General features: G+C 26.5%; 1 protein-coding gene across 1 annotated transcript in view; it reads left to right on the top strand.

The window, feature by feature from the left end:
- The first annotated feature begins 2,554 nt into the window (after positions 1–2,554).
- Positions 2,555–11,383, top strand: part of LOC132934574 (kelch-like protein 3) — a 16,088-nt gene continuing 7,259 nt past the window's right edge. The window contains exon 1 of the transcript XR_009663048.1: positions 2,555–2,629. The gene's annotated coding sequence lies outside the window, so the exon portion shown is untranslated. The remainder of the gene's footprint in view (positions 2,630–11,383) is intronic.

Below are 11,383 nucleotides of genomic sequence, written 5' to 3'. Positions count from 1 at the left end.
TCAAGAATAAAGCATTGATTTTCAGATTAAATATAAGAACATTATATTTTTTTGATTTTTCATCAACGTAACTTATAAATCATATATTTGTCTCCAATTATCGTTAAATACATGCGGGTATTTATGCTGAAACCGTACCCGATCGCTTATATTATAATAAATCATATGATAGGTGGGTAGGTACAAATTATATCTTATATCCATCACTTAACACTCATTTACACAAAATACTAGGAATTTATTTTTATGTGTTTAGCCTAGATACATAATTATTTTATACACTATTCTATTTACTTTATAAATAATGTAGAAAGCGTGTATATTGCAATCACAAGTTAGGATATATCTTACCATGTCTATAAGATATTAAATAATTAGTCATAGTTTGATTTTGTATAGGTATAATATATATTGAATATTCGTACTATTACATTTCTGTTTTACCAACTGAAGGCTAGAAAGAAACAATAATTATTGAGATTTTTAAAAATGAAGAAAACAACATTTTCAATTAAAATCTTTTTTTTCTACATTTTTAACATAAATATTTCAGTTCAAAAAACAAAGAAGCAAAAATGGAAGTAAATTTTCAACAATGTTTCTTACTTCTTGAAAACTACATACTATGCCTTTATGTTCTGTGTTCTTTTTTTTATCTTAAAAAGTGCCCACAAAAATGAATTTTTTTTTTACAATTTGGTCGATGTAATACATATATGTACGAGCCATCAAGACTTTCACCCCTAAAATGGCAAAAGTCATTATAAGTAATAGAACCAATATATTTAAATGATTAATTAATTGTTTTTAAATAATACCTATGATTTATAAAACACAACTATATTGAAAACAAATTATAACAATAAAAATGACTATTTTTAAAATATTTACATGATAGCAAGAACCGATAATTCTTTAGTTGTTGTTTTTCAATGTTTAGCCGCGTTGCTGTAGAAATAAACGGAGCGTTTAGAGTTAATCGAATTTTGTACTTATGTGTATTCTGCAGTTTCGTGAACGTTTTATTTTTCATATTGATAACACGAATATTCGGTCGAGGAGACGTCGAAGCAATGACTTTCCCGATTTTGTAACTACTTGTTTATCAGCAATTTTTTTATAATTTTTTTAAATAACATTTTGAACGGATCTTCTGTATAAGTGCATCCGGGTCCTTTAAGTAATTACCAGGCTGACACTGTGTATTGCGATACAAGATACTCGATACTTCATATTATAATTGTATCGAGAAACAAGATACAAGATACAACTGTATCTAAGATACCTATACGTATCTTAGATGTTTGTATCGAAAATATACAATAAAAATCAAATTCAACTCTGACTAGTGACTGTTATAATACAAAAAACATTTATATAATTAAACATTTATAACAAAGGTACCTACTAAATTTATTAGTATAATTTTATAAATATAATTAAATACTAAGTAATTACTAATTAGTATAATAGTAATGAGTGAAATTGTTGATTACAGTATTATAATAATCAGTATTTGCGGTTTTTATCAAAGTAATATATTATATGAGACTAGTTTAATAATTAAGTTATTACTAATTGCTTCTGTAGTTTATGTCTATCTAAATAACTAAATGCACGTGAATAATAATTAACTGTCTTGTGGATTGTTATTATTATCAAGTCATTACATTTTGTGGTCTATATCAACTAATAATTACCTAATATACATACCTAATTGTGTATAAATAAAATATTTAAAAAACCTATGACTAATTTTATTTAAATGTGTCGAATATCTAGTATTTCGATAATCCAAATCCAAGTATCTACTATCGTGATTTTTTAGTCAGGTCAGGGAAACATGCAGTATGTGATGGGTGACACAATTTAGTATTCAGTGTTAAACAGTATGTCTTAGTAGACGTAGCAAAATTGAAATTAGTCTATGTAAATAATATCTTAAATCAAAATTACTTATTGTACACGTGTTGTATAGATTGTAATTAAATATTTTTAAAAATGAAAAAAAAAGCGTACCTATTTATTATGTTAATATTTTATCTATTGAAAGTTGTCTCTGTGTTCTAAAAAATAAAATTTGAACAAATATAACTCGATACCTCTAACAAATACTATAGATTAGAATACGGGAAGCTCTAAGATTTGCTAGGGGACACTGAAGCGCTACATATTATAGTAGGTTTCCTATATAAGGCCCTAAATTTTTCTTTTTTAGACACTGTTAACTCATAATAGTTATTAGTACAAAAGAACAACTCCTTAGTTTTTTCTAATTTTTAAATTATGTCCAATAGGTTAGTATATACATCTCGATGGCCTCTAATAAATAGTTCGTGATCGCGGTTTATGATAATTGATAAGAAAAATAATTGATAACAACGATCGCCGGTCGGTCAGACGTGAAGTAGCGGCCTACACAACGCACAAGTTGTTGCTTCTCGCGTCCTGCCATTTAATATAATATTTTACATGAACCAATAAGTATAACTAACTTTAAGTATCTTTAATCCGTATTCGTGCTCTGGTACACCGGATTCCATATTTCTATAGACCACGGAATATAATATACCGCATCTACAGATACGTATAATACCTACAAACTGAAGTTAACTACAAAACAAAATAAGTAAGTACCTACGTACATAACACAATGTGCGTATTGTAGTCAATCGAATATTTTATTATATTTTATAATTATCTTATTAATATCATTTTATCTTCTTATATTTTTTTTTGCAGTTTCCTCTTGTCATGTGTGATTTATCAGATAAGGGGAAGTGGTCTATCATAAACTAAACTAGTCAATCGAATATTTTATCATATTTTAATAAGGTGCTCGTGTATAGTATGCTACATTGCATAAGACTGTAGGTTAAACCGTTATCGAATAGGTTGGTATCTACTATTTAGGTATAGTTTTTTATAACCATTAAATACATAAAATATGTCAATATTGTTTGTCATAACGACTCAAGTCAAGTATTCTTATTATTATGCTATTTGAATATTTGTATTTGTATTATTGAATTCAGATTTCATATTATATAATTAATATAATTTTATCTTCTTATATTTTTTTTGCAGTCTCTTCTTGCCATCTGTGATTTATCAGATAAGGGGAAGAGGTATACAAGGTGGTATACCATCAACTAAACTATTGTATAAAGCATTGGAAATGGGTGAAAGGTTTGGAGAAGGAGGTCGTCTAGCCTTATTGAAAGAACATTTAGTTTTTGCCCTCGGTTATAAATATTTTAATCCAAGACCAATTATTGAAATGCTTGATTTATCTTCACAACCACTCCAATGGAAATAAACTGACATGGTGTCCTTCAAACTTATTTTAGATTTGTTTGTCGTAGATGATCGTGTATATGCTGTAAGTTATACCAATAGGTTACTTAACCTATAACTAATTTTTTGTTGTATATATATTTATAATAATATTAAATGATAGATTGACGGTGCACTTGGTTTTGATTATTCAAATGGTGCAGAGGTTTTTAACAGGAGTATTCAAGAATGGTGATTAATATCTAATATGTCTACTGAGAGAGGGGACCCTGGTTTGAATGCTATAATCCCAGCCTTGACACGTGGACACCAGTCACACAAATGTCTATAAAACGCCGAGCCCCTGTTATAGGAGTCTTAGACGGTGTAATGTATGCTATTGGTGGTGCCTGTCAGGAACTCGGAAGTTCAGTGTATCTTAAAAGTGTCGAGACCTATTCACCAATTGCTAAAGTTTTGTCTCCTATCTAAGATATGCACTTGTCCAGATTCAATTCAAGTAACTATAAATATTAATTTTATAAGAAAATCTTTCTAATGAACTTATTGAATTTAAATTGAATTTTCAATATAGGTGTTGTGACATTTAAGGGTTTGTTGTATGTTATTGGCGGATCTGATAAATTTTTGGATTCCGTAGAAATCTATGACACTAAAACCAATACCTGGATCTTGGAACCATGGCCGAAAAGTTTAGTGAATGTTTATGGGGCAGTAATATTTGATATGCCATCACATTTGAGAACATATTAGCTTATACATGGTCTCCTTGTTGGTTGTTGTATAATATATTATATTCATATTAATTTATAATTCATGAACACGTGTTAAGTATTTTAAACATTTTTGATTTTGTGAATTTTGTATTAAGCCACTTTGATCGCCACTGGACGTCAAAGTTTTAATATAAGTTTTAGCTTATTATAATTAATTTGTTCGTTTATTTGTGTACGCCTGTGATCGGTGTATACGACAGAATGTTTGAATAAAATGGTTTTAAATAATTTAAATGGTGTATTATATTATCTCTAAATAAACTTCTAACTAAACGATCTACATATTTTCTTTAAATATTCTATTGAAAATACGGTTTAATTATATGCAGAGAATCTAATAGTATAATACTATAGAATTGACAACAGTATTTTTTACCTAAATAATTTACAGTAAAAGAGCGAAGGTTCTTTTGAAATACAGATAATTGTATCGACCCAAGACTTAAGTAATACATAAAAATGTATGAATTTGAAATAATTTGGCTTACCCCAGTAGATGCTTTAGTATATACAAATTACCATAATGTATCAGAGAATAATAGGCAAGTGTTGTCTACATAATATGTTATTAACGACCCATATATTTGCAAATTAATAAATTATGTTAATTTGTATTATGTTATACTATGTTATATTATAAAAACTGATACTTAATAGTGAATATTGTGCGTTACATCGTCGTACAAATTACAAATAACTTGAAAGTTTTTATTCCATATTTATAGTCCCATGGATAGACGTGACGGTTTGGTTTGGTCTGGTGAACAACATCTTCTCTCACCACATACACAATACACACACTAAATATATTTTTTTTATATTTATAATATAAGCACCAATATAAATGATTTAAAAAAGTTTTAATATTAATATTTACAATGTACCTACCTTGTAAGAATATTACAATTATTATGAAAATTTGAAAATACTTGCGTGCGATCACCATATTTTGTTTTAAATAGTTTTAATGACTATTGATAATAATATTATGTCCGATAAAATAATTTTTAATTGTTTGTAAACTTAAGTCAAGAAATTCAAAATACATCTCGCCAGTAATATAAACACGAAACGTGTTATTTACGACCATTTTGTATGTAGGACCAAGCTTTAAGTGGGTATATTATGTACAAATGTGCACGTAAATGTCATCAGTTTAAAACTATGCATAATCATAAATTATGATACTTAGTTATATGATTAAATATAATACATAAATATATACATATGTATAGTAAATATTTGTAGAGCTATCTTTTGTATAGGTACTAAGTTGTTTTTAATAATTAGTATGTAAATAGGTTGGTACTAAACAAATATTATAAATACATATGGTATAGGTTGTAATATAAAAAAAGGTGGTTAAGTGGGTGTCGGTCTGGTGTACAGTAGGTTACAAGTTGGTCACTGTAATGAATAATATTTAATTCGAATTCAATGATACAATATTATTATTGTATAAGAAAAAGAGCGTCAGCATATGACATGTGTCGTATACGCCATGCAAAGGCTTAACGTATACAACAGGTATATTTCGGTTTCCGATTCCCAAACTGTCAAACGAATTAGTAGTTATCGACACCTGCTGTATGATCTTGTTTAAATTCTCCTTTTGGTGACCACTATAACGAGCACTAGATGTTCAAGGGTGAGATCCCTACCTAACCCAGATAAAGTCTTACTCTTTCAACACTGACCACGATAAGGAGTACTTGGCGACAAATTAAGTATTACGTCTGCTTCGAATGAGGTCATTTAATTTGTGGGCAGTATGATATTATTATATTTATAATAAGGGTTTTTATTATGTATATACTATATACATAACATATTACTAAGAATATTTGATGATATTATTGTGAGACGTAGTAAGCCACTACATGAGAAATGAAATAAAAGTGTTGTAAAAATATGAACTTCAAACACTCATAAATATTTTTATTTTTAGTAAAGATAGACAAACCTATGGGTAATCTTGTATTAAATTTTCAAATGTTAGATTTAAAAAGAAATTTTTTTATGAATTCTTAACTCAAAATAATTTGCTAAATTTTGTGATTTTTCAAGATATGAACTTTAAAATGCTCATAAAATAAATTGTGACTAAGGATTTTTAAAAATTTTTTAATTCTATTATAACAATAAAGTAGGCGCCTTGTATTACATTTTCAAGCTTTTTTACCCGACAAATAAATTAATTTTTACTGACACTCATAGAAAAAAAAACTAATATAATTGGAAACTGAAAATGTTCAAAACAAGTTAAAAACAAATCAAAATATTTTGAAAATGTTATCGTGTATAGAAAATGCGTATATGCAAACAACCAATTTCATTTATATACGTTTGTCTGTTTTAGAGTTATACCAAAAACGAAAATCGCTTTTGTCAAAACCCAATTTTGCGTAAAACTTCCCGTTATTCTTTAATTTTTATGTTGTTTTTCTAGGTGCTTTTGAATTTTAAATTTTGACTTCCCCAATGCACTAACTAGATTCCACTTTCCGATTTTAGTACCTACCTATATTATATTGATGTTATATATTAATATATTTTATTAAGATATGTCATTATAATTGCTGTTATTAATTTATTGTTCATGCATTTTTAGGTACCTAAAGCGATTTACTGATTATATAGGTACCTACCTAATTTTCTTAGTTCAATTTACTAATAATTAGCTACTAATAATAGTACTTTTTTGAATTTATTATTATTTCATAATTATTAGTTATATACTTATGCTATAATCATTTTAGATTCTGAGCGGAGCAATGAATGTATTGATTTTACAATGATGTGTGTTTTAATTTTGTTTTAATTTTTAATTTTTTTAATTGTTGTCTCTGTCATCACGGTTTTGGGGTAGTAAAACGTCTTCGATTTTCTTTAACAGTATATTTTTCGATGGAAAATTGAATCTAGTTGGTGCATTCGGGAGGTTAAGTTTTCAGAATCCCAATTGTTTTTAAAAGCTTGGGAGAAACAACATAAAATTTAAGGAAAAACAGGAATTTTTACACAGAATCAGTTTTTGACAAAATCGATTTTGGTTTTTGGTGTAACTTTAAAACTACCTGGGCCCAACACACAAAACAGAAGAGAAAACAATCAAACACACGTCTACATCTCCTCCGTCCATTATTGTCTTCTTCAATGAATTTAGAAAACAAAATATTAATATACAAAACAATAATTACCCCCCTCTGGTCATATGGTATACAAATCTTGGGCCAAGCCAAAAAATCCAATATAAGACCCATACAAGCTTTCCAGTCTATATGTCTTAGACAAATAACTGGAGCCTCATGGTATATGACCAACGACGCATTACATAAAGATCTCCAAATCCCAACAGTCAACGAAATAGCAACTCGTCAATACAAAAAGTTAAGTCATTAATATTACCTATGTTATCAAATTTACTTATTGTACAAATTGTATAGATTGTAAATATGCTTAAATTAATTAAATAAAAAAAAAATAACTTTAAAACAAATAAATGTATATACATGATATTTTCACTGGTTGTTTATATATGCATTTTCTATACTCAATAACATTTTCAAAATGTTTTGATTTGTTTTAAAGTGTTTAGGAATATTTTCAGTTTTCAATTTTATTAGAGTTTTTTTCTAAGAGTGTCAATAAAACTTTATTTGTTGAGTTAAAAACTTGAAAATTTAATACAAAGCTCATACTATAATGTTACAATGACATTTGAAAAATCTTAAAAATCCTTAGTCACAGTTTTTATTTTTATAAGCATTCAAAGTTCAAATCACGATATTTAGCAAACTTTTTTGAGATGAGTACTCATAAAAATTTTTCTTTTTAATTATAAGATTTGAAAATGTAATACAAGATTATTCATAAGTTTATTTACCTTTATCAAAAAAAAATGTCTACAATCAAATCAAATTAAATTTTTATGAGCGTTTGAAATTCATATTTTTACATTATTTGATATTTACTCGATTTCTCATGTACTGGTTTTGTAATCTTATTGTTATTCAAAAACGAACAACTGTAGATACATGAAAATTTTAATCTATAATTATATTTTCATTTTATATTCAACAATACAATTTTGAAAATAATTTGAATCTTTTTGAGCTGTTTACGGACATTGTGAGTTTTCAATTCTTATAGTTTTTTTCTCCGTAAATATTACAATTATTTAGTTATTATTTTATATTTATTTAATTTGTGAATTATGAGTTATCGTTTACAATTTGCAAGTGCAGCATTCCTTGTTATGCATGAACTTATGAAAATCAAAGAAAAAAAGTTCGACGTAAAAGACGCTTTTTTTCACATATTTGAGTTAGTGGCTATTATTGCAATAACGTTTGATAATCTTATCAATAATTTATCGTTATCGAACTTTATACAGCTGGAGTTGGTAAATTGTGTCCCCCAAAAAAAGTCACGGTCATATATTATATGGAACCAGTAAACTAAGTACCTAAAAAAAGATCACAGTCATATTTAATGTAAATTGCGGCCAATGTACTTTTAAAACATTGGTTTGTAAATTTCGTCCAGGAATATTCTGATTTCCGGTTAGATTCGTCATGTGCAACATATAATTATTTAATTAATTGCCTTACATTTTAAATTGTACCATAGCATTGATATAGGTAAGTTATATTATATTAAATATAAATAAATACGAATGATTTATTTCGGTATTATTGCAATAGACAGTAGTATATTTTCCATAACATTTGAAAGCTACATATTAATATAAATTAATATTATTATTACCATAGGCGTGCGCAAACTTTATTTCATACTTTAATTTACCTACTCAATATCACCCACTTTTGAAGGCATAACTTATGTAATCATTCATATAATCAAAACAAATACATTTCTACTTTAAAATGAAAAAATAAGTATATTAACTGTACTTACACAGTTTTAGAATTGAAATAAATACAATTTCACAAACATTAATGATAGTATTGTATTATTACATTTGTATATAATATAAATAATATAACAGTTCGTAACTTCATTCTTCTTTTGATTGGAGTTAAAGTTTTAAATGTCTTGCTCACCATGTGATTAACCATATTATGATAAATATTATATTTCTATATAGTTGTCGTAAATATCACCATTTAGATCATAAATATAAACATATTAATTATACTTCAACACATATGAGTACTAATGTACTATACAGATCTTGATAAAAATTTTAATAAGACGATAAGAAATTATTAAAAATATCACAACAATGTATAATTTTAACAGTTTACAAAGCCGATATAAATATAGGTTTTATTGTATTTGACTTTAATATAAATAAATGTTACACACATTTGTATAATAGTATCACATTTTCTCTGAAAATACAAACTTCATATTCATATTCACATAAATTAACAGATATTTAAATAAAAATCATATTCATGTCATGCATTTCTTTAAATATCAACTATTTTCATACAAAATGCATATACGAATGTCGTAATTTCAAAAAAACACATAAACACACATATAATTATCATCATAAACGTTAGGTATACATAATATATTCGATATTTACAGTTTTCTATGTTAAATTGTAATACTTATAGCTAACAAAATTCGAAACATTAACAAAAAAACATAAAAATAAATTCCTAGTAATCAAAAAAATATAGTGTACTTATATTTAATCTGAAAATCAATACTTTATTCTTGACCGAGGTGTTATAGGTTTGTGTATTTCGAGACAGGTATAGTGATGAAAATCAGTGACAATTGTAATGATAGTATAGGTGATATATTATATAGCTGATGAGTGTGGCTCTAAGAATACAGTTTTTAAGATATTTAAACAAAAATAATAACTTTTAGCAAAGATATTTATGGTTGTACCGTTTTTTAAAATGCAAAATATTAGTTATATATATATTTTTTCAGTGAGATTATAATAATTATAATTGAACTTATGAAAACTTTACATGTTTTAACATAAAATAATGTATGAGCCATATAACTTGATATACTATCATATTAGAAAGTAGATTGGAGAGATGTAATTCAGCCATTTAGAACTGAAATGTTCTGTTATAGTGTAGAGTTGTATTTAATATCTAATTCAATATGATTGATGGATTGATTTGCAAACTAGTTATATGTTATTATTAATATCTTAGAAATGATCTTGATATGGAAATTATATTTTTACCGATTTTCACTAAAAAATCATGATTTTTTCAAATATATTTCCAAGCTTGTGATGGTAATACACTAATATACACGTGATTTCATTATTATATATTTTATAAATAAATTCTACCTACGTATTTAACGAAAAAATGAGTAAATTATATATGAATAGGTACTATATTGCATTTAATTGCTGTTTATTGGATATCGTTGGATCAATATGCACGACGATGTTGTGATATATTTTATGTATCTACTGTAAATGTATAATAATTAATATATATTTAAGAATTTAGGTATCAAATAAATTATATATAGAAATTATTTGATGTAAATTATTATTTGAAATAATCGATCGAGTCTATGCATGCATGAATGTTGTTTAAGTAAATATATATGTAAATGTATGTATGAATACTGTTTAAATATATAAGAATATGTAAGGATATATTATACAAGTATGTGTGTATGTAATTACCTAATATATGTGTATGCCTATATGACATATGTAGGTGACTTATTGATGTATATATAATATTATGAATGTTTTATATACCTTTTGTATATATATATATTTATGTAATCTATATAATATGTTTAGGTGTTTGTAATGTCGAATATGTATATGATTTAATGTGGGTTTGCATATCATACTATGTTTCACATGTTCATTATGTAACTGTAGAACCAAGTGAGATGGGTCGATAATAGTTTCTACTATTGTTATATTATTAACCACCTTTTTTTTGTTAAATCTATTTATATGTGGGTCCCAAATATTTTGATTTTGGTTATGGGCCCCTAAAATTATTTGGCCCCGGGCCCAAAATCATCTTAATCCGGGCTTGTAGATGGCGTTTAAATAACAGGGATTTTATTTGATATGTGAAATGAAGTTAAGGGGCAAAACATTGACGCTTATTCCCCCAACACCCCCCAGCCTGTTCGATGTGAGTCCATTATATTATCTTAGTCCGTTGTTTTGTTCTATAATATTGACGCAAATGCAGGAAATTGAATATTGAAATTATAACAGCGTTTTAACGATTTGTTGCTCGCGGTTCACCGTTTATTTATTACTAACAAATTGATATTGATATTATATTTATAAAACAATAATTTAATAAAAATAGTTTTATTGA

The sequence above is a fragment of the Metopolophium dirhodum genome, chromosome 1 (genome assembly GCF_019925205.1).
Source record: "Metopolophium dirhodum isolate CAU chromosome 1, ASM1992520v1, whole genome shotgun sequence".
In the NCBI taxonomy this organism is placed as follows: domain Eukaryota; kingdom Metazoa; phylum Arthropoda; class Insecta; order Hemiptera; family Aphididae; genus Metopolophium; species Metopolophium dirhodum.
This window is presented reverse-complemented; position numbering and strand designations above follow the sequence as displayed.